Below are 25,409 nucleotides of genomic sequence, written 5' to 3' on the forward strand. Positions count from 1 at the left end.
ACAAATGACAAAATCCACAATATTACACTTAGGGCAATATGTATCAAGCCTTTTGCGATGCGAATTTCAGCCTTAGCGAATCGCAAACGGCCTTTTTTCCGATTTTGAAATGTATGAAAAATTTGCAAAATAAGGAATCGCAAAAATTTGTGATTCCTTATTTTGCTTAAGCATTTAAGGAATCATAATTTTGCGATTCCTTAAATGCTATCTATGAAGCTTTTCAAAATTGCGAATTCAGGTTTAGAAATCGCAAATTACCACCAACTTGTAGTTGGTGGTAATTTGCGATTTCTTGTAAATATGCACAATTGTGCATTTGTGAGGGTGGCATATGACGCACATACATGCCCATTGGGCATGTATGTGCGCCATATGCACACACATGTAATTTTCAGAGGTGCAGCAGGGTGTCCTTGCGACACCCCTGCACCCTTGAAATAATTCTCAAATTGCGAATTCGCAAATTGAGAATTATTTCGCAATCATTTCTATGGTTCTCCTGGCCCATAGAAATGAATGGGAAATTATACCTTATTTGCGAATTCGCAAATTGCGAATTCGCAAATAAGGAATAATTGGAAATCGCAAATAAATAGAGATTTTCTACATGCATACCATTTTGCGATTTCTAAATAGCGATTCCTTAAAAATCGCTATTTAGAAATCGCAAATGGTGATGATGATACATATGGCCCTTAAAATTACTTCGCTAACAGCAGAGTACAAAGTTCCCCGGGGAGCGTGTAACAGTGTGGAGCAAGAAGTAGGTATTGCCAATACCGTGGATATCACTGAAGGGTTCCTTAGTCGGAACTTAGAGAGCCTCACACACCCTTACTGGAGGGTGTCCGGTGTCATCATCGACTCCCTGCCCCTCGTCAGACCGGCGCTGCAATGTCTGACGGAGTCCCCAAAGGTACTCTTTTGGCGGGGTTCTTTTGTTCCTTGCCGATGGTTGGTGTAGGTGAGGATGAAGAAGGGTGTAGTCAGTGTAATAGTGAGTGAAAGTAATAAAAAAGGTAAGCAGTCCACTTTCAACTTTAATAACGTGGCTGATTCCTTAGTTAAAAAGGGTGGGAGGGGGGTTTAGAGACCGTAAAGGTATACAGAACAATAACTCAACCCCCTAGTGTGGTCAACATGTTTCTCGCCAAGAGGCGATTCGTCAGGACCTCAAAAAAGTACTACACAAAAACAAAAAACAAATGTGGACTCAATACTCAATCTCTATAAAGAAAGTGAATACAACCTCACTGGGTCGGAGGACAAGAGGGCCAAGGGGTCCTGCTCTATTTAGGCGACCCTAAAAGGATTAAAATAGGGCCTCGCAGCATGCTCCCGTGAGGCCAGCGTTATAAGGTAGAGTTCACCTCGAAGGGAACACTGGCGCGGCGGAACACCTACCCCTCACGCTCGCGGCACCTGGTCATTTCTATGGTTCTCCTGGCCCATAGAAATGAATGGGAAATTATACCTTATTTGCGAATTCGCAAATTGCGAATTCGCAAATAAGGAATAATTGGAAATCGCAAATAAATAGAGATTTTCTACATGCATACCATTTTGCGATTTCTAAATAGCGATTCCTTAAAAATCGCTATTTAGAAATCGCAAATGGTGATGATGATACATATGGCCCTTAAAATTACTTAAAAGATGATTAAAGTTGCTTAGTTCAAGTTGATGGTAAATGCAGCAAAGTTCTCAACAAAGTACCCGGATGCGTAACGCAAAGTAAACAAAAGGTTCGCAAAAGGGGAGATGCACCGGGGGAACCGTTGCGTCCTGCCTCAATGCTTGCGCAGAGTAGGGGACTCGTCATGAGGCTTACTGGTGGAGGTGATGTGTAGATTTTTGGCCTGCTGGCCAGTTGAGGTGCGCAAGATGGCGCCTTGATCGGTTGCAATGCGAGAAGATGGCGCCCTTGAAACGGAGATGCGAGGACGCCCTGGCAGCCTTACGACGACTCTGTACTTTGGAGCCGGGACAGGCCCTGCGACACGCTTCTCCGGTGATGCAATGGTCGATTCTCACGATGGCGTCACGCTTCTCCGGCGATGCGACAGCAGACAGATTTGATGAACACACGCTTCCATGGAGATGTGCCGAAGGCTCGCTTCTCCGGCGATGTGACGATTTCAGCTGCGGCGATGACATGCTTCTTCTCGATGTGTCGCGCTTCCAGCTCCCAGCAGCACACAAGTGTCTGGAGTCAGAATTCCCGGCAAGGAAATTCAGGGGGGAACTGGAGGTGAAGTCTTTTGTCCTTGAGACTTCAGCAGGAGACAAGCACAGTTCAAGCCCTTGGAGAATATTCTGTAAATGATGAAAGTCCTTAAAAAGTTCCTTCTCCTTTCCCTTGGCAATGAAGCAACCACAGCAGGCCAACCCAGCAAACAGCACACTGGCAGAGGGGCAGTCCAAAATCCTGCAGCTTCCTTGGTTCTTCTCCTTGACAGAAATGTTTCTTGTTCCAGAAATGATCTAATTTCTTGGGATCAGGGTCCCAATATTTATACCCCAAAATCCTTTGTTCTCTGAAGGTAGAGAGGCCTCTGCCTAGTCCAAACCAGTTCCTGAGCACCTTGTTTACATGACTCTCTTCTTCCTTTCACTATGCAGGGCAGAGACATCAGCCGCCCCACATGAGGTGGAGCCAGCACGGGGGGGGGAAGATACAGCTCTGGAGCACTCTGTTCACATGATTCCTCCTCTCCTTTCACAGTGCAGGGCAGAGACATCAGAAAAGCCACAGGGGCTGGAGCAAGCATTGCAGAGGGAAGGCCCATCCCTATTCAGGTCCCAGGTGCAACTCCTCCCTCCCATCTATATGCAGATCTCTCTATTCACCACCGGGTTGCTCCAGCCTGTCTCCTCAAATCCCCCAGCCCTGTCACTCACAAACCCAGACAAGGAATACACAACCCAGCAGAGGCAGGCCTGGATAGTTAGGCACGAAAATACCTACTTTCTAAAAGTGGTATTTTAAAACACACAGAATACTAAAACCAACTTTACTAAAAGATTAACTTTATCATCTATTATTCTGAGTTCAGGCATACTAAATTTGAATTTCTACCATGTTCCCTGAGTCAGTTAGGATTATAAGAATGTAATAATCTAACTGCCTATTCTGGCCTATGGAGAACAGGTAGCCTTCAATAGTGAAAAACAAAATTGGCTGTAATTCACTTTTAGAACATGCTACACACATCAGAGCATGACCTACCTTATACTAACAATGCACCTTGCCCATGGGCCTACCACTACCATAGAGTTGTCTAATATGAAGCAAAGGGGAGGTTTAGGGACTGGCAAGTGGGTGCACTTGGCCAAGTCGACATGGCAGTGCTAGAATGCAATGGCAGGCCTGTGACACATTTTACAAGCTCCTTCTGATAGTGGAACAACCATTGATTCAAGCCCACCAGTAGCATTTGATTTACAAGCCCTGGGCACACATGGCGCACTGTACTAGGGACTGACATAAATCAAATAACCCAATCATGGAATCCAATTAGTATATCAATTTAACATAGGTAGCACTTGCACTGTGGCACTGATTAGCAGTGGCACAGTGCCCAAAACATAAAACAAGCAAATACATATAAAAACAGAGGAGGTAATCCATCAAAAATGGAAGGGAGACTCATGCCAATGATGACAGGTCTAACATGACCCATGGGTGAATGTCAGAAATGTATACTGCAGGAAACAGTAGCATGATGGTACATATGTTTGGTGTAATGTTGCTGCTGACATTATGCTACTAATTGCTGGTATAATGGGATGATTCTGGTAGTAATATTGGCATCCATGGCATAATGGTACACATACCTAGCACAATGGTGTTCCTGACATAAGGGTGGCTAGTTCGTGTCTCCAGTGGATTGCTATGGCATGATTGCAACCTCTTCACACTTAATACTAGGTCAGGCAAGATGGTGGTATACATATCATATGGTGGGCACACATCAAAAGTGTTGTACAAGAGAAAATCAAAGTCATTACACTTTTAAGACACATCTGAACATAAACATGGCATGATAAAACATTCAATCATACTTGGTCACATTGATGCTATAAAAATAATAATGACATCCAATTGCCAGTATGCTCCCAATGCATATTAATTTCCACCTCTATAATAATGCCTTGGCATAAAGTGGACATCGATGACATGAAGATAACCACTTTTGGCTAATAATAGCCCTTGAATAGTTGTTTATTTTCTTGGAATATTTTGTGCATCCTTACCCTAATGGTGCGCACACAAAACATAATTCTGCCCATCATAATTCTGCCCATGGCAAACATGGCATGATGGTGATTCTGCCACCGTAGTGACCCTTGTTGGCACATAATAACCACCTATTTACATGCCCTGTCAGTTACATGCATGTAAAGCCGCAATGGTAGGGGGAAGCTATATTTGACAGGTTTAGGCAAAGAGGCGCCATCCATCCTACCATGTTGATGGAAAGTCATAACCCGTACCGTGATAATGTTTCGAATAAGTTCCATTTATTCCTCCATATATGTACTCATGCATCAAAATTACACCAACATTCATCCATGCACTTATTCATTCATTAATTCATAACTTTACTTACCAATGCTTTTCCCCATTCATGTGCCATCCATTCATCATTTACACATGCACTCATCCACCCACTCGCTCCCCCACTTATCCTTTCATGTACCAAAAATAAATTTTGCATTCCTTAAATAGCGAATTTTAGGTAGTAACTATTTAAGGAATGCAAAATGGTATGTAAGAAAATAGCGATTACCTAATAACGATTCCTAAAGATTTGCAATCGCAATTAGGTATTCGCAATGAGGTAATACTACTCCATTCGTTCCTGTAGGCCTAAATGCCCATAGGGGCGAATTGTTTCGCATGACCTAATTTGGAATTACCTCATTGGAAATCACAAATTAGGTAATGCAATAGCAAGGGTGCCAGGTGGCCTAAGGTCCCCCTGAAGCACCCCCAAAAATAATGTGCACATGTATAGCACACACATGCCCTGGGGGTATGTGTGCGCTACATGGTACTTTGAAAAATATATTTTTGTGTATTTTTCAAAATTTGCACATGGTTACCATCAACCTGGAGTTGATGATAATAGCATTTTCTAAATGCACAGTTTGCATTTAGAAAATGCTTGGTACATGTGCTACGGGAATCACAAATTGTGATTCCCTATTTGGAGCCGCAATTTTAGGTAATCGCAATTTTTGCTATTACCTGCAATTGCGACTATAAAGCCTCTCATACATCTTGAAAAGCTAGTTTGCATTCAAAATGGGAAAAAGTACTGATTCACAACTTTTGCAAATGCAAAATTGTTTGATACATGTGACCCTAGGTCATTCAAGTATTCACCCAATCAGCAATCATCATACCCACATATACAAATTAACAAGTGAAGAAGCACTAACCTTATAAAAAGGCAACATCATTCATTGTGCTAATGCTTTTTCTTCAAAGCAATTCATTATATGTCAGAAATCCATATGCTCCCCATTGGAAACATATAGAACCATATGTAACTGCCCAGATTGTTTTTTTACTGGGGAAATGAAAGGAAAATTGTGTTGCACCACACAAATCCAGCCCCTCTTAGTGCCACCCCAAACACTGATTTGACTCTGCTCATAGGCATAGGGAGAGTAGCTAGTTTCATCAATAGGTAAGGTGATGGGTGGAAGGCAGGGAATACACTGGATTTATGAAGAAAGAGGTGCTCAGTGATTGGGTTTAAGGCATGCATGTTCCAAGAGATAAAACAGTTCGTAGGTAGGAATCCGCAGGACTTTTAGATCCCCACCCCATGGAATGCTGAAATGGCTGCTGCAGATAAATCCACACAGCGGGCATTTTATCTGCGCTTCGTGTGAACGTGGCAATGCAGCAACCGTGTTTTATTTATTTCTTATTTAAAGCATCACTCCTGGATGCATTTCTGGGGTAGACGTGATCTTGTTTGTATTTATCTGAGCTTCTGGTGGCTCCTAGAGGCCCCATTATACGGAGGAAAAATGAATTGATTGCTTAACATAAAGAACCCATAACGTGATTTTGCTCTAGCTGCAGTTACTTCAAAACAAATAGTCCCCGAGAGCTAGGAGGTGGCTCTCATTAGGCTGCATTTGAAGAGAGCATCTGTGAAGTGTATTCACCTGTGTCTGAAAGGAGCATTCATCTTACAGCTGCCAGGTCCTCAGGTAGGTACCTAATGCACCGTTTGCACTCCACATGAGAGATTATCCGAGAAAAAAAACATTGATCATGTTTCGTGGAGAATGTCTGTTTCAAAGAAGGTAGTGGCATATTACCAAGAACTAGCGATATTTATCGCTAAATGGGCTTAGCGTGTTTTTTCATGGCAAGCATCGCCGGATATTATCGCAGAGATAACGTGCTATTAGCAACGTTTATCTCTAAAGCGATAAAATATCCTGCGATAGCGGCGAAATGCGTGAATATCGCTGAGAATACAGCGACATTCACGAATTAACGCCAATAGGGTCTTAGCCATAATATCCACCTCCCATTGGATATAATGACTAAGAACTGGTCTGAGCAGGCATTAGCTTTTGGAGATATTCGCTCTTAGCGCGAATATTTCCCTCGCTACGCCTGCGTTGATAATAGACGATAGCGATGTTAGCGACTGTTTTTAGTCGCTAACAGGTTGGGTACGCCCACTTTGCATGTCACTAGCGATAAATATCCTGACATGCAAAGCGGGCCCCAAACCGCTCGCTATCGCCTACAAGCTGTCGCTAACTGCTGTTAGCGACAGCTTGCCAATAGGGCGATAGAATTATCGCTGCTTAGCTGCCAAAAACGGCCGCTAAAGTGGCGATAATCTCTTATTGCCCTCGTTGATAATATGCCCCGTAGTTTCCAAACTAAAATAAGTTCAAGTCATGAATATTAAATGCTCAAAGACACACATATTGATTTCCCTCAGAACACTCTCGGTCCTGCCCTCAAACGTATTTGCTCACATAAATCCAGTTTACATGTGTAACTCGTCTTGTTTGTAAGTGCAAAGGCAATTTGAGTGCATAAAAGGTGGTTTTAACACTTGCAAATTCTTGGAAACAGATTTTCACGTGAACTAGTCTCTTAGAAGGGTTTGAGAGTAGAAGTTCCCTGGTGTGCATACATGAAATCTAAAGAACATCCAAAAATCTACTTTCCTGTGGATTTTAACACACCTTTTTCGGCTAGATCCACTCTAGAATCCTTTGGAGATTCATTCCTGTCAAAGAGTATTTCTACAATGTGAATAAGTGTTTCCTCAAGTGGAAAGGGTTTCCCTGGTGGAAAAACAGAATTAAAAGCACCATTATAGTAATGCATAGACACTTTTACATGGATGTATGTCAGTACAAAGCGATCTTTTAGATCGCGGTACTTGACAACGCGGGCATTACAATGCAAGTCGTTACAACGACTTGCGTTGGAGGGTGCGGATTTTGGAATATTATAATTTTATATTCCAACACCAGTCCACGTAACAGTAGGGAAGGTGTTGGAATATAAAATTACAACATTCCTTGTCCAACAGCGCCATCCTGTGCAAGTCGTAGTAACGACTTGCGTTGTAATGGCATCATTGTAAAGGCACTGCGGTGCAAACACCGCGTTGTAAACAATGTTTACCCTTTTACATACACAAATGTACACTGTGCAAAATTACACATAAGGAAATACCTTTACCACGAGTACTCTTGGCGGTTACTGACCCTGATAGCGTTCCTGGGGAACTCTTGGAAAACGTTATCTAAAGATGTGTAGCTATGAGTACGACTCATGCAGCCCCGGCCGTGTAGGTAAGAGCGGTAGGGTCGGGGGCGGAAGATTTTGCCGGACCATGTTAGGAAAAATGAATTATTTATTTAATTGTTCCTCGTCATCGTCCATCTAAATACCCCCACCCCTCCGACCGCCCCACCAGTCTTACTTGCATAGACCGTGGCTGTTGTCACGCAGACTTTGACAGGTATAATGATTCTGTTTATTTAAACATTATTAGATATGGCCAAGAGACAGTTGTCCCATCTCCATATTGCCACCAAAGCAAACTTTTACCTTTTGAGAAATATGATGGTAATTGTGCTTCCTATAATAGTTCCGAATGTTATTATTGCAGCACTGCAAGTAGTTGCCAAATGTCGATCTTCAGCAAGGCACCAATACTCCAGGAGTCAGATATTCGAATAAGTGTACGTGACCAGTATTTTTTAAACCTGTTAAGAATTGTATTAAACCCTCGATGTACTAAAAGGTCAGTTCGTAAAATTCCCGAATCGCAGAGGGTCGTAATCTGACCTAATGCTTTAATATTGATGAAGTAAGTCACAAGTATTTGATTTTATCGCGATTGGAGGCCACCACAAGGATAGTGGAGTGCAGGTCTCAGCAGATCACTTTGTTTGTGATTACTTTTACATGAAGTAAAAAAAAAATGTCCTTAATGAAATGGACCAATGACTATTCCAAAACAAACATTTTTTCATTCACAAAGGGTCTCTAAGGTACTTCTTCTCTTTTGTGAATGAGTTAGCTCCTCATTTGAGGCCTAAGTAACTTTTTAATGTTTTGGGACCTGATTTATGTCTCGGAACAATGACTCTTAGCACACTGTTTTGGTGTGGGAAGGAGGGCCTACAATGCCCCCCTTCCAGATACCTGCTGCTACTCTTGCCTAAGAGAACTGTCTTTTAATTTTTTTGTTCAGTTTCACACAGCATTGATCATGACCCAAGACTATTAGAGTGTTTTTTATTAGGTCGATATAGTGAGAATATAGGACAACATTTAAAATGAAGTGCACTATGTAGAGAGTACGAGATATCCCCAGAGGAAGAAAGAGGCAGCAAGAAGAAAATACTGACTCTCTTTTTGTGGCAGTGTGAGCGAGCAATTAGGCTTATCAGAGGACAGTGTTTTACTCACAGAGACCGTACATGAGACATACACTCAAGAATTGTATAAAAGTAACACGTTTCTTTATATATGCTTTAAGAGTACATTGTACAGTATTAAAATACTTCAATAAATACTTTGTAGACTGTTGTATTTGGAATAAAAGGCAATGCAGTTCAAAATATGTAGTACTTTCAGTATCTTGGCACACGGCGATCAATACCGTCAGCTATTTAACATCGAGGTCAGCTGAAGAAGCCCGGGATGAGTATAGCTTTAACGGATTTTAGTCGCCCGCTTACACAGTTACTATTGATGTCACTGGCAGCAGTTCACTGTAGGTCTATGGAAGCAGCTCCAACCGCAGTGGCTGCATGGGATGAAGTTGTAGTCTTGGGTGTTGGAGTACCACTGATGCAGTCACCCTTGCGTTTGCTGGAAGGAGGACTCTGCCGGGGAGTTTCGAAGGACCACACTACCTGGGACGGTCGGAAGTCTTCTTCACCGGCTGGATGAAGCTCTTTGGAGGCCCAGGACTCGGGTGCAGCAGGAGGTGTGATGCACCTGTCGTGGGAGTACCAGAAGTCATGGTTGATGGATGGTGCCCTTCACCAGAACAGGTGGGTTGCTGAGCAGGCCGTCACTGGGGAGAGGCAGTTGTGCCAATGTTGCTGCTTCCACCGTCACGGCCACCAGCAAGAGGGTATGGATTCTGAGAAGAAGGGCTGTTTACAGCATTAGTCGCTGTGCTGTGAGGATCCCTTGAGGTGATGGAGGCATGCTGCAAAGTTTTTTTTACAGTGGTGAGTCATGTCAACACAAGTGCCGGTCCTCAACCAATGTGGTTCTTTACCCAGAAACACTGTGGACTAGAGCCTCTAGCCCAAAGGGGGGGTTGTGGCAATTTGCAAAGGCTGGAAGGATTCCAGGGTTTCTTGGAGTCCTTGTAGGTTTCAGGAAGGACAGCCAGTCCAGTCGTCGAGCCTGTTCGTAGCTGGCAGGGACATTGCTGGTTTCTGTTGCAGCAGGGCTCAGTTACTGGTTAGTCAGCGGTCTTCTTCCTTCATCTTCTTTTCGCCCATCGATTTCGGAGTCAGGTTCTCAGGGAGCAACCTAATTCACACTTGGGGTTGGGCATATCCTGACTCCTAATAGGCTACTATTCCCATCCTCAAGATGGTGGATAGTGAAAAGTGGGGTCTACCTCACCTGTCCAACCTGAGGGGTGGTCCAGGGTGAAGGTAGACCCTCCTCCTATTTTCCCGCCAGTACTCCAGCTGAAAGTGGAGCAAGACTGGGGGGGTCGCCATCTGCTTCTAAAAGCTGAAGGCTTGGGGGCAGGGTTCAAAGGCAGCATGCCCTTTGAAGTTCCCACTTCGGCTGAGGCAGAGCCTGCAGGAGGGAATGTGTAACCAACTCCCAATAGAGCTGGTATTGTCTTTGGATCCAGAGAGCTCTGGTTCTCTACCCATTAGCCGCAGTCCGTGCAGGTAACAGCGGTGGGGCCATGTAAGGGGGGATTCCAAGGGACGATGCAGAGGGAAAATTAAATAAATAATACATTTTCCCTCTGCATCGTCCCTCAGAATCCCCCATTACACTGCCCCACTGCTCCACCGCTGTTACCTGCACAGACCGCAGCTGCTTACCAGGGGTTCAGAAACATGTCTGGCAATGGCAGGCTGGCTAAAACGAGGCTGGGACAACACCAGTGGTCGGTAGGTGTGTGAATTTATTAATAAATCCAATACTGACATCAGCAACGATTGATTAAGAGAAGATGTTTGGTACCAAACATCTTAGAAATCAGTGAAGCTATCACAGAGCTAGGAAATTTGTGCTGACAAGTATCCAGAAAATGTGCTCTTTATTTCTTCTCTGTTCACTTACAACACCCAGAATGGATTGGACATAGTAGGGCATATCTGCTCATGCTGTTATGCCCTTGCCTTAGGTCGGAAGGCCTGCTGTAGGGGTGACTTACCTATGTTGTATGCAGTGTAAGGGTTGTATGGCACACAGGGGTGTGTGCCTTGCTGACGCTTTGGTTTGTCCTGCACCTGGACATACATCCTGTGATATCAGCACTGCCTGGTCAAGGTGAGGGGTCCCTAGGTGGAGCCTCTTTTGTATCCATGCCCTGGAACCAAGGATACAATTTACTGGGGCTTACATGGGGAACAAGAACTGTGCCAATAGTGGTGCAGTTTTAGGGAAAGAACACTGGCACTGGGAACCTGGACAGCAGGCACCAAATACTCCACAGTCAAAGTTGCATCAAAAGCCAGGCAAGAAGTGGAGGGTACTGCAACAGAAACCCACTTTCCCAAAACAATGTACATATATACAACACAGCAACAAGCTAGGACAAATGTAAGTATGCTCTTCCACTACTTGTCTATGCTTCTGTACCCTATGTATCTATTCAAAACTGTCTTTCATGAACCCTGAGACCTGAGCTACATGACTGATGCCCGGTGGAGCTGCTAGACAGCTATTTAGGAGATAAGCCCTGGTTTTCCCCTCGACCGTCACCTACCCAGCCAGACAGTGGGCACAGTTCTTCCTCGTCTCCCTGCTATGGCTCCTTCCACCCCTCCTTTCCTTTGAATTCTGGCAACTTCATTTTTGTTTACAGTACCTTACTACGCTAATGTATTGTAACCAGTAGACCTACTCTTCCCCTCACCGGTTAAATTCTGCAGATATCCTAGCGCCGAGACGCCCATGGGCCATTGTTCGCGCTCTAAAAATTTTATTAATAAATAAATAAATAAATGTAACTTGTAACGCAACGATCCTCTGGTAAAGCGCTCTGATATCTCCGAGTCTAGCCAGCGCTATATAAACTTTCTAGATGTACCTTGTAATGCAAAGATCCTCTGGTAAAGCGATCTGATACCTCAGGGTCTAGCCAGCGCTATATAAAACTTTTCAAATCAAATCAACTCATAACTGTTTGTCCTGAACCCTGAGACCTGATGCCCGGTGGAGCTGCTAGACAGCTATTGAGGAGATTGGCCCAGGTTTCCCCCTCAACCGTCTCCTACCAGGCCGGACATTGGGCACAGTTCTTTCTCGCCTCTCTGCTATGACACCTTCCCCCCCTCCCTCCTATGAATTCTCACAACATTGTTTTTGTGTACTGTACCTTACTGTGCTCTTGTAACTGATGTAACCTTTAACGCAACGATCCTAAATGTAAAGCGCTCTGATACCCTTTATGGTCAAGTTTCCGCTATATAAAATTTTATAAATAAAAAAAGTATATATAAACACAAGAAGGTGAATCTAAAAGAAAATGAACCTAGATGAGTACATTATTAGACAAGAGAGAACTCAGCATAGTACTAGCGATTACAGTTAAGGCGATATGAGTCAGGTTGAGGGATGTTATCAGTAAGGGTTTGTTGAAAAATGGCCCTCACTGAGGACCACCCCAAACATTTTGCCTTCCCCTTCCTCTGTTTCCGACCTTCCTTTTGTTGGCAGTAGGACTCTGGGCACTTTACCACTGCTGACCAGTGCTAAAGTGCACATGCTCTCTCCTTTAAACATGGTATAATTGGGTTCACATCTGCGGTTGGATGATCGCCGTACCCTCAATAGATTGAAAAACTTGAAAGTGATAAACACTAAAATTATAGAATACAAGAGGGACGAAAAAATTCAAGAGGGACGAAAAAAATATCGGTGTGCCATGCTGAGATTAATGATAGTGGCAAGGCTCAGGTGAGGAATACGGGGTTTTGAGGACATGTGTTGCAAAGGAAAAATGTTTCATTGAAAAACAATCGTATGTGTAGTGGTGTATTATTAGTAACACCGGCGGGAAAATTAGCTCGTAAGTGCTTACAAATGACAATTTTAATATATCTGTAGGGAGCTGAGATATAATCGGTGTACAAAATAGGTCAGTCCCAGAGTCTGATGTGGTAAAAGCATAGGGAGAGACATAGGTGTGGACATGGGATATTCAAAATGCGCTGACGGTGGGTTGTCCCAGGGCACCGTCTAACGTACATAAGAGAATTCATGTGAATTGACCCCAGGGAATGTTTTAGTTAAGACCACCTATATGGGAGTTGAGTCTCGAACAGATGTGCCTCTTGGTTCAGTTTTTCAATGATTCCCCATTTAGGTCACTGGCAGTGTGCTTTTGCTCAATGTGGTGAACGGACATCTCTCTGGTAGTGCGACCACATCGCAGATTACTACGATGTTCACAGATCATAGGGGCATATTATCAAGGACCGGTGTTAAAATTATCGCTGTTTTATCGGCATGAAACTGCCGATAAAACGGTGATAATGGGCTTGATAATACGCGCTTGTTAATTCCCATAGAAGCCCATGTTCTGATGTTAACCTGGGCTTCTATGGGAAATAACAAGGGCGTATTATCAAGCTCATTGTCGCCATTTTATCGGCAGTTTCCTGCCGATAAAACAGTGATAATTTTAACACCGGTCCATGATAATATGCCCCTAGTTTTTAACTTGCATTTGGTCATCCCGATGTAATGCAGGTTACAGGGAAATATGATCATGTTTATCACTGATTGGGAGTTGCAGTTGGTAAACTGTCGCAGTTCCCATGTTGTGTTGTTATTAAATGTGAATATTCTGGTTGCCTTAGCCTTGCGCCTAATAAGCAAGATCGTCAAAAAGCATTGGTGTTTACTGAACAGCGGGACCACCAACTTTCCAAAACCCATTTTCTCACATAGGAGAGGCCGCAGTCTAAGAGATATGTTGGTACATATACAATCATGCACAAACAATGGAATAAGACCTCTTCAAGGTTTTATCACTGCTAAAAGGACATCACCCTTGTGGAAACTGCAGTGTCTGCCACTTAACTAAGGCAACCAGAATACTCACACTCAATAACAACAGTGACTCCCTCCAATGTAGCTGGGAGTCACTGTGGGCAGGGCTTTGTGGGTGGTCAAATTGCTTGTCTCCTAGAGATGAATTCAATGCACCATGAGTGTAAAATGGGTTGTAGGCAGTCCAGCAGGCAGTGAATTACTATAGTCAAGTCTTCAGAGAATGATAGCTTGAACTAAGGATGTTACATCTTATTCGGGGATACACTATCAAATACATTATGGCAATCTAAGTTAGTTGTGAATGCTCCTAGTCATGGTATTGATTTGAGACTGGAAATTAAACTTTCTGTTGAGGATAACCCCCAAAGATTTAGCATTGCCATCAGCAGTGGGGTGACAACATAGAATGTGCAATTAATATATCTAAGCTTGCACAGATAGATATGACCTTTTAGGTTAGATTAGCAGGAACTTGTTTTTTGGGATTTGAGTGTCAGGTGGTTGGAAGACATTCATCTCCTAAACTATTTGAAGAGGACATAAATATCATTAGGAGAGGAAACCTTGAGATAAAACTGAGTGTCATAGTTTATGGAAGCTACTTTACCCAATTCTTAAAGGTCACCCTCAATGATTCCATGTTTAGGCTTAACAGAGTGGGGGACAGAACAAAGCCTTGGGGGACATCTTGCTGTAAAGCGGTCAAACTAGACAAAGAGATCCTAAGTTTAATCTCTTGAGACTGGTTGGATAAGAATAAGGAATTATTCAAGAATTGGCACCTTCTTAATACAGGCAACATGAACATCGAGAAACCCCATTTAACTTTGTACAGAGCCAACACATCAGAGACATACTCACCTGTACAAGAACAAGGACCACACCCCATGACACTCAGATGACCTTATTTTCCCTTTCTAATGTTACAGCACTATCCCTCTGGGATTTGTAGTGTCTTTAGGTTCTTCTGACATGACACTCACATTGACGTGATACAACGTGAGATCTAATTCAACATACAATAGCAGTGAAGGAACGGTCTACCTCATCACATGCCCTCACAGCTTACACTATCTGGGCATGATCACACAAAATATTAAGAACCACATCATGGAACACCTCAGCAACATACACTGCTGCTACACTACCACCAAACTGATCACACACTTTTAAGAACAAGTCATAATGAAGATACTAGGAGGTGGACCATCATTGAAAAACGAAAGACACATTCCCCCAGACCTGACATAACTTGGTTCCTCCTGGTGAGAGAACAGCAGGGGGTCTATTGACTGAAGACTCACACATGTGGATTAAATTATGATATCCCATGGCTCACATTGTCACAAACCTGACTTAATAAATTTGAAGACCAATCTAGTTTGATTAGGACCTTCATCAGTCTGGACATAATGCTTTGGCCTTTTTCAAATCATATATCTTTTTCCTACAGAATATTACACTTTTTTGGCCAGTATTTTGTTAAGAGCCTTCTTGGCATATACCATTGCTTTTAGATCTTTTTAATATATCTCGAATCCCCATTTCAGGTTTATTTTTAGGTAAGAAGAGTTTTTAGTCCCCAGACTCCCCTTTCTCGTTTTTATAATTTAACAAAGGGAGTTTGGCGAAGATACAGCAGTAATGTAGACATATGGCGCTCTTTGGCTGATGTCTTTTGTTGTTTTGTTATTTTGACTGCCCTTTCAGTTATGAGTCATTCTACCCTTAAGATTTGGCCTACTCATAGCCAATATTACCCCCGGGAATGTAATACTTAACTAACAGTACGACTGGGGATCTCATACCCACGCACACTGTAGCTAAGGGCCATATGTATCAAGCAAATTAGCATTCGCAAAGGCCTAAATTCGCTAATTTGCTAAATGGTATGTATGACACATTTTGGCAGCAAAATAAGGAATCGCAAAATTTGCTATTCCTTATTTTGCGATTGCACTTAAGGAATCGCAAATTGTGCGATTCCTTAAATGCAATGTATCAACGGAAAATTAACGCAGAAACAATTTATTTAAAATCCAAAGGTGCCATATGACGCTCATACATGCCCTTAGGGCATGTATGGGCGCCATATGCCAACACATGTCATTTTCAGGGGTGCAGCAGGGTGTTCTTGTGACACCCCTGCACCCTTGAAAATATTCCTAAATTGCGATTAGCAAATTGCTAATCGCAAATTTCCCCTTCATTCCTATGGGCCTCCTGGCCCATAGAAATGAATGGGAAATTTGCGATTAGCAATTTGCTAATCGCAATTTAGGAATGTTAAGGAATCGCTAAAAAGAAGCGATTTCCTACATACATACCATTTTGCGATTTCTAAATAGCGATTCCTTAAAAATCGCTATTTAGAATTCGCAAATGGTCAGGATGATACATATGGCCCATAATCTATAACGTTTGGCCAAGTGCTAATTTAATCAGGAGATTGGGGAGTACTATGTGATTTCTTTGGGGATGCGAGATTCAAACAGAATACCACCATTTTGGAAAGATAAGTGAAAATGATGGGAGACCTTAGGCCATTAGTTTTAATATTCAAGATTTTTGAATTAGCATGATGAGGAACCACCAGAACGTTTGAGTTAAAGCAAAGGTACTGAATCATGTCAGTATGCATACGAGCTAGCCTATAACAGGCTTGCCTGACCACCTTTGCGTTTGCATTGATCACTTCTGTTCACACGCACTGTGTTCTTCACAGATTGTCTAGTCCTCCAGAACGTTGGTTACCAGTTCTCTCCTGTAAATTGTTCTACTGAAAGTAATGTTTTGCAGGTTTGGACACCGCAAGTAAAAAGATTCAAGTTCTAGGAACACTGTCTGTACTTATTTTCATTCTCTTTGTTTCTATGACTCATCATCATCATCATCATCAACCTTTAATCAACAAAGATGGCAAAAAGTACGTAAACATGAGTAGAGTTCATAGAAACGAGAAAGTAAAACATGCAGAGCAATATAAATATACGTATAATGTTCATACACAGATACATTCCAAGTTACCTCAATTAAATCATATCATGCTTGAAGACCATATACAAATATACATTCCTCTGAGTCATCATATGGTCATAGATAACAAGCAGCTAAATAGTGGCAGAGGAGAGACAAGGTATCACAATTAAATCTCATAAGATCCAGATAAATAAATAACTACGAGTTAAAATCATATTAAAATTTGTATAATTACTTTACTGCTAAGGAGCCTGGAATAAGATTCATCACAACAAAAGAGGGTTTAGGAGATTCCAGGTGCTGTAAATACTGTATGTCTAACTTAGTTCTTCTAATTGCAGCCGCTGTCAATTTGGGAGTAGAAAGCAACTGTTAGAAATGGGATTTCCGGTTGGTTAAGGTTTGAACCAAAGCCAGGCAATAACCACCTCTCTAGTCATTAGAAGGGAGTTACACTACTAAAATAACCCCTTCTCACCCCCTTGGTAACTTTGCACGAGCAGTCAGGCTTTTCTTAGAGGCAGTGTGTAAAGTGTTTGCACAAAACCAACAGTAATACAATGTAAGCACTACAAACGGACACCCCACCAGTTTAGAAAAATATCCAATATTTTTATACACTTAAAACCAAGACCAAATACAATAAAAATCCACAGTACAGTACTTTAAAAATAGATGCGTTGCAAGATGTCTTTAAATTGCAAAGTTACGTTGAAAACACAGTTCCTTGATGTCGATAGCTCCGTCCGGGCCTATCACGGCGCCATGAACAAACAAATCCAAACAGTTCAGGCTGACCGCGGCGTCACGGGTCAGCTACGGTGTCGGGAAGACCCGCAAACAGTACCTTTCAGAAATGCAGGGCATCGATGACCTCTCCTTGAGCTTCCGAAAACATGGCGTCCGCAGGCGTCGGTTCCAGTGGTCAGTGCAAGAGTTGTCGGGGCCCTCGATGTCACACACGTTGCAGGTCGATCTCCTCTCCCTGATGGAGTGAGGAGCCCTGGCGTCGGCAGACGTCGGGTGCTGCGGTGCAAAGTGCAGCGGTGCGGCGTGCAGTGCGACCAAGTCATGGTGAGAGCAGCTGCTTGGTGGCGGCGCCAGATGGCGTCGTCGGTGAGACCAGTACGCAGTACGAGATGAAGGCGGTGCTCATCATGGTGCTGGCAGGTCACGGTGCAGCAGCGGCGTCACTGATGCGGAAGCGCTGTCGTTGGCTGACGAACTGGAGTTGAAGGCACCAGCGTCGGTAGGCCAAGGCTGTGGTGCTGGATGAGGGCAGTGCATCATGTAACTTTACGAGCGGTGCCCTCGAACCATGGTGCAAGCAGCAGCGTTGAGCCCGGCATGGAGCGACATAATCAGGGATACCAAGGCGTTGTACCCAAGCGAGGCGGGGCAGAGTGCGGTCCCCACAGGTCGCAGTGCAAGCAGCAGCTAGGTGGCGGCATCAGCAGGCATCGTCGGTGAGACCAGGGTTGCAGTGCGGCGTTGCAGCGGTGCCCTCTGAGGTTCCTTCAGGACACGGAGTCAGCAGCACTGTTAGACCTGGCACCTTGGCTTGAGTTTCCCTTCCACTTTTTGCTGATGTGCTTCCGATGTTTTGCTGGTTTTCCGATACTCAGGGCACTGCGCCACGGCTGACCCGTGCCGCAGTGCAAGTGCTCCCTACTGTAAAATATACATGCGATTGATGTCCATGATTGGTTCATTGGATTTACTGTTAGTCCCTAGTAAAGTGCACTAGGAGTGCCAGGGCTTGTAGATGCCAATACTGCTAGTGGGCCTGCAGCGCTGGTTGCGCCACCCACAGAAGCAGCCGTAAGATGTGTCTGGGGACTGCCACCGCAGAACCCGCGTGCAGTCTCGTACTGTCATGCCGGCTGGGCAAGTGCAACCACTTGCCAGCCCCTGAACCTTCCCTTGACTGCATATTAGTCACCCCTCTGGTAGGCCTGCGGGCAGGGTGCATTGTAGGTGTAAGGTAGGACAAGCCCTGATGTGTGTGGCATGTCCTAGTAGTGACTTACAACCAAAATCGTATTTCACTATTGAAGGCTACCTGCTTCCGTTAGGCCAGACTGAGCTGCTGGAATTATTACACCCTATAATCCCAGCAGGCTCAGGGAGCATGGTAGAGAGTCGTGTTTAGTATGCCAGAACTCAGGATGATAAAGTATTTCTTGTAGTCAAGTTTATTTTAGTATCCTGTGTTTGCAAAAGCTACTTTTAGAAAGTTAGCATTTGCTTGCCTAACCATTTCAGCCCGCCTCTGCTGGTATGTGTATCTGACTGTCTGGGATGTGTGAGTGACAGGGCTGGGGGGATGACAGGTGGTGAATGCGCAGATTACACCTTAGTGGGAGGTAGGAGTGCCTCTTGACTCGAACTCTAGCTGTGCTCTGCCACCACAATGCTGGCTCCACCCTCCTGGGGAGCGACTGATGACTCAGCCGACACCTGGCCCAGGACGGGCGAAGCCCCATCAACAAGGTACTTCTGGCTGCCCCTGTCCGCACAATGCTGGCTCCACCTCCTGTGGGGCGTCTGATGCGCCTGCCCCTCACACTGAAAACAGAAGCCGGAGTACGCCCACCAGGGTACTCAAGGACTGAAAGTGGCTATGCAAAGGCCCCCCTGGCCTGCGAGAACAAAAGAAATACTGTATAAAAGAAGGAGCCCTGCACCTTGAAAGTTAGATCCTGTTTGGGCTACAGAAGGAACTCTGCCCGACGAGAAGGACCGTGGAGGACAAGGAAGAGTGCTGTCTCTTGCCTGTGTCTGGTGCCTTGCTGCCGAAGGAGAGGGAAAAGGAAAGACTGCGAGAAGACTTTTGCTTGACAAGACTTTGTGCCAAACTCTGCTGAAACGATCTCCAAGGGCTTGCTGCTGAACTTGCCCCCTGACCAGCGCCCCAGGACTAGTGGGCGCTACACCCTGAAGAAAGCGACTGTGTGTGCTGCTTATCGCTGCAATACTGACAGAGGGGTCTGGGAGCGCTGGGTAAGCCTGCCACGCTCCCCATAATCCAAGGCATCGATATCCTCCCGAACACCGTGACCGGGACCCAAGGCAACAGCGAGAGCAAAGTGAGGTCCAGCCGCCGCTGGCCTGAACACCGTGACCGCACCTGCACCGGGAACCGAGAGCAAAGCGAAGGAGGACCCGTCCGGTCCAAGCTCCCGAGCTGACTGTGCTTCGAGCCGTCAGCCCATCTGCAAAGACGGACAACCGCCCTGTGAGAACCCCCCTCTGGTCGGTATCCTGCCCGACAGCCCAGCTGTGAGCGCGCAGCTGCAACCGGCCCTTGGCTGGGTACGTCCTGCACTTGGGGACCGTACTGCCACTGGCCGCCACCACAACAGCCGCCGCCTCCCGGGTTGGAGAGAACGCCGAAGGAAGGACCCTGCCGCCACCGAACACCGCTGCCCCGGATGACCCGTGAACTGCTCGGCTGAGAGCCGCAACGAACAGCGACCCCGAGAAGGCAACGCGACGTGGGACAGCTCCCCTGAAAGCCGCCTGCTCCACAAGAACTTTGTTGAATTGGGCAGAAGGCCCTAAAGAACGCTTATTGCTGGAAAGAACTGTGGCAACCCAAAACTTAAGTAACCTGGAACCGCTATCGAAAGTTTGACAACTGTATTTACAAGCCTGCTTGAAATCTATATAAAGATATATATTTTTACAGAATACAGTGTGGTGTCATTGTGTGGTGGGTTGGTTGTGATGGTGTAATATTGCAAGTGTTTAACCCTATGTGCCCCAAAGATTAGCCTAAGACTGCTTAAGCCACACTACCTAGAGGGTAAGCAGAGGTTGTCTGGAAGGTAACCCTCAGCCCTGACGAGGAAGAGAGAGTCCCTGCTTGTCGCTAGTGCTACACTGCGCCAACTAGAGACTCCCCCTTCCTACATTGGATGCAGCGGTGAGGATTTTCGAATTTACACTTGCAGTATCTATACCTTAACTGCTGACCATTGCACAGTGATTACAGTCCAGTTACTTAGCCACAGACTTTGCTTTTGAAATCTTGCCGAAAGAAGATTCCGAGTGTGGAAACCATGCCGGGCACGAAGAGCCTGGATGGAGCGGAGTCCACGACCTCTGAGATGTTGGAGGTGGATTGGGACGCCACAAAACTGGATAAATACTCCAGAACGGAACTGAAGTTTTTTTGCAAGAAACTCAAGGTTCCACACACCGGTTGCAAGAACAAGCCACAGCTCTACAAGGCCCTGAAAGCCTGGATAGAGTCCAGAAAGGCCCCGGAGGATCAAGATGCCCTCGCGGAGCAAGACACAACGGAGGAGCAGAATGCACCTGTGGATCTGGTGGATCTCGAAAGGCAAGACAGCGTGCACAGCTTTGGTAAAGGCCTGTCGCCAGAGGAGCTGGCAGACAGGAAAGAAACAAGGAATCACGAAAGAAAGCTGGCAGAATTAAAAATCCAACTGGAGCTTGAAACCAAAAGAATGGCGCTGGAAGAGCGAAAGCACCAAATGGATTACGAATTGAAAATGAGGGAGATGAGTCTAAAGGAGAGAAACTTGGATCATCCTCCCTCTGGTGGCAGCACATCGCCAGTGCAGGTAGAGTCAAGAGTGCACATTCCAAAAGATGTAGTTAAAGAGTTCTTTAAGGGGGATGACATAGGACAATGGTTTAGGGCATACGAGGTAGCCATGTCCTCCCACCGGGTCCCTGACAAGGATTGGGGAGCGGGGTTGTGGGGAAGGTTCCTTAGCGAAGGGCGAGATACCTTGCTAGATTTGCCCGTTGAAAATCAGAGATCCTATTCCCACATGAAAGAAGCTTTAATGAACAGGTACGGGCTTACCCCTGAAATGTATAGACAGAAGTTAAGGGGATGTACTAAGCGGCCTGGGAATACGTATGTGGAGTATGTGACTTATTTTTGCAGAGCACTGGATGGTTGGGTGAAGGGTAGCCAAGTGAATGATTTTCAAGGTCTCTTTGATTTAATTGCATGGGAGCACTTGTCTGATCACTGTTTTCCTGAGTTACGCCAACACCTGATCGATAGCAAGCTGTCCAACCCGAGGAAGCTTGCTGAGGAGGCGGACCGCTGGCTCAGCACCAGGGTCCACAAGGGTCCAGTGGGAGACTCCGCCAAGAGTGGGCAGGGTCCCCAGCAGAAGAGTGGGGGGGACAAGGGAAAACAGAAAGGGTTCCAAAAAGGCCCCCAAAGTAATCCCCAAGGGGACCAGCAGAAAGGTTCTCAGCCTCCCCCACCCCCAAAGCAGAATGGGGCCCCGACAGGTAAGCCTGTTCCAAAGGGGCCCTTCAATTGTTTCAAATGTGGCGAGCCTGGGCACATATCCAGTGACCCCAAGTGTCACCTGTTTGGAAAACCCGCACCCACTGGTGCTCCGCCCCGTCAAGTGACTAGTGTTCACTTAGGAGAAGAAGTGATGGTCCCGGGGGGTGGAGATCCCGTTCACATGACCCTAGTCTCGCTAGGAGACAGTGAGATGATCCCTACAAACTACCTGCCCTCTAACACTAAGAAATATGGGCAGGTAGTGATCATCAATGGTAAGGAAGCTGAGGCTCTTAGAGACACAGGAGCCAGTGTGACTGCAGTGAGGCAGCACCTGGTGTCTCAAGAGCAGGTTGTACCCCATGCCTACTGTAGGGTTATCAACGCTGATAATTCAGAGAGTCAGTGTCCGATGGCTCAAGTTCCCTTCGAGTGGGGGGGGTCTCTGGTACTCTGCAGGTCTGTGTAAGGAAAACCATGCCTGTTGACTGTTTGCTAGGGAATGACTTGGAGCACTCCCCTTGGGAAAAGGTGGAGAAGACGACTCACCTACAGATGGTGGGTCTGCCTGACTGGGCGTGCGTGACCACCCGGTCAATGGCAGCCAGTAGGGGTGATCAAGAGGTCCTGGGGCCTGAAGGAGAGGCCCAGGAACCGGCCTTAGGGAGAAGGCGCAGGGGGCGCGGGAAACCGGCCCCTGAAGTTCCCACGGTCCAGGAGGAAGCAGACCCTGAGGGGGATGCCCTGGAGCCTACAGGGGAACAGATTGCTGAACTGGGGGACCTGCCTGAGCTGACCCATTGGCAGCAAGAAGGAGGACCCTCCAGGGAGGAATTCTGCAGGGAGCAGAAGGAATGCCCTTCTCTCGTGGGTATGCGGCAGCAGGCTGCAGACCAGGCCAATGGTGTTCAGGCCAAAACACATTATGTGTACTGGGAGAACGACCTCCTGTATTCAGAGCCTAAGGCTGCTGAACCTGGGTCAGCCCGTGTGCTGGTGGTACCCCAGAAGTTCAGAGCCTTCCTACTGGGTCTGGCTCACGATGTGCCTTTAGCAGGACATTTGGGGATGGACAAGACCTATGACAGGCTTGTCACCCACTTTTACTGGCCCCAAATGCACAAGAGTTCAGACGCTCATTGTAGAACCTGTCCGACTTGCCAGGCAAGTGGGAAGACCGGAGGGAAGAACAAGGCTCCCCTCCAACCCTTCCCTGTAGTTGGTACGCCATTCCAGCGAGTGGGTATTGACATCGTTGGGCCTGTGGACCCCAAGACAGCCATGGGCAACAGGTTCGTCCTGGTCTTGGTGGATCATGCCACTCGGTACCCTGAAGCCATCCCTCTGAGGACAGTGACGGCCCCCGTGGTGGGACGTGCACTGATGGGAATTTTCTCACGAGTAGGATTCCCTCTAGAGGTGGTAAGCGACAGGGGGACCAACTTCATATCCAAGTATATGAAGTCCCTTTGGCAAGAGTGTGGTGTAACTTACAAGTTCACCACGCCTTACCATCCCCAAGGTAACGGGTTGGCTGAGAGATTCAACCGAACCCTGAAAGGCATTATCATGGGCCTAGAAGGTCCGATGAGGCGTAAGTGGGACGTCCTCTTACCATGCCTGCTCTTTGCATATCGCGAGGTACCACAGAAGTCCCTGGGGTTCAGCCCCTTTGAGCTACTGTACGGTCACCCCGTGAGAGGACCACTGAGTTTGGTAAAGGAAGGCTGGGAGCAATCTCCCAGGAAACCTCCCCAGAATGTATATAGCTACATGCTGGCCTTCAGAAACCAAACCAGGCGCTTCAGACAACTTGCCGAGGCAAATCTGGAAGCGAGCCAGGAGGAGATGAAGCGGTGGTACGACCAGAATGCCACTCTGGTCAAGCTTCAGCCTGGACAAGAGGTGTATGTCCTGGCCCCAGTGGGGCCCTGTGCCCTTCAGGATAAGTGGACAGGCCCATTTGAGGTTGTGGAGCGCAAGAGCCCAGTGACATACTTGGTGGACATGAAGACGCCCAGGAACCCTTTGAGGGTCCTACATGTCAACCGCCTCAAGCCCCACTTACGAAGGTCCGAAGTGGGCATGTTGTTGGCAACCGATGACGGAATGGAGGAGGAGTCGGAGCCTCTTCCTGACCTCTTGGTGGCCTGTGAAAAAGATGGGTCAGTGGATGGAGTTAACCTCTCACCCACCCTGACCACCGAACAACAGGAAGACTGCCGCCAGTTGCTGGGGCAGTTTCCAGATCTGTTCTCCCTGGTTCCGAGTGTCACAGATTGGTGCGTCCATGATGTGGACACTGGAGACAGCTTACCTGTGAAGCATAAGGCTTACAGAGTGACTGACAGGGTCCGGGCCTGCATCAAGGAGGAGGTCTCCAAGATGCTTGCCCTTGGGGTGATTGAGTCTTCCAGCAGTCCTTGGTCCAGCCCCGTGGTCTTGGTCCCGAAGGCTGCTGCGCCGGGAGCCACCCCCGAACTCCGGTTCTGTGTGGACTACAGAGGACTCAATTCAGTCACGAAGACTGACGCGCACCCCATCCCCAGAGCTGATGAGCTCATTGATCGGCTAGGGGCTGCCCGGTTCCTCAGCACGTTTGATTTAACGTCTGGGTACTGGCAGATCGCCTTGACCGATGGGGCAAAGGAGAGGTCGGCATTCTCGACACAAGATGGGCATTTCCAGTTCCGGGTTATGCCATTTGGAATGAAGAATGCCCCTGCCACCTTTCAGAGATTGGTCAACCAGGTGTTGGCTGGGCTGGATGAGTTCAGTGCCGCCTACCTGGATGACATCGCGGTGTTCAGTGGCACCTGGCCAGAACACCTGCGACACCTCTGGGAAGTGTTGATGGCCCTGCGCCGAGCAGGCCTCACAATCAAGGCAAGCAAGTGCCAGATTGGGCAGGGTTCAGTGGTGTACTTGGGACACCAAGTGGGGAGTGGCAAGGTAGCACCCTTGCAACCCAAAATTGAGACCATCCTGGCTTGGGAACCCCCCAAGACCCAGACTGCAGTGAGAGCCTTCCTGGGGCTCACTGGGTATTACAGGAGGTTTGTCAAGGGCTATGGCACAATCGTGACCCCCTTGACAGAGCTGACTTCAAAGAAGCAGCCCAAGAATGTGATTTGGACTGACACCTGTCAGAAGGCTTTTGACACCCTGAAGACTGCCATGTGCACGGCGCCCGTGCTCCTGGCTCCTGATTTCTCCAAGGAATTCATAGTGCAAACAGACGCTTCAGAGCATGGTGTAGGGGCTGTTCTTTCACAGATGACTGAGGAGGGATTTGACCAACCCGTAGCCCTCATAAGTAGGAGGTTACTTCCACGGGAAAGTAGGTGGAGTGCAATAGAG

This window comes from Lissotriton vulgaris, chromosome 6 (assembly GCF_964263255.1).
Source record: "Lissotriton vulgaris chromosome 6, aLisVul1.2, whole genome shotgun sequence".
Classification (NCBI taxonomy): Eukaryota; Metazoa; Chordata; class Amphibia; order Caudata; family Salamandridae; genus Lissotriton; species Lissotriton vulgaris.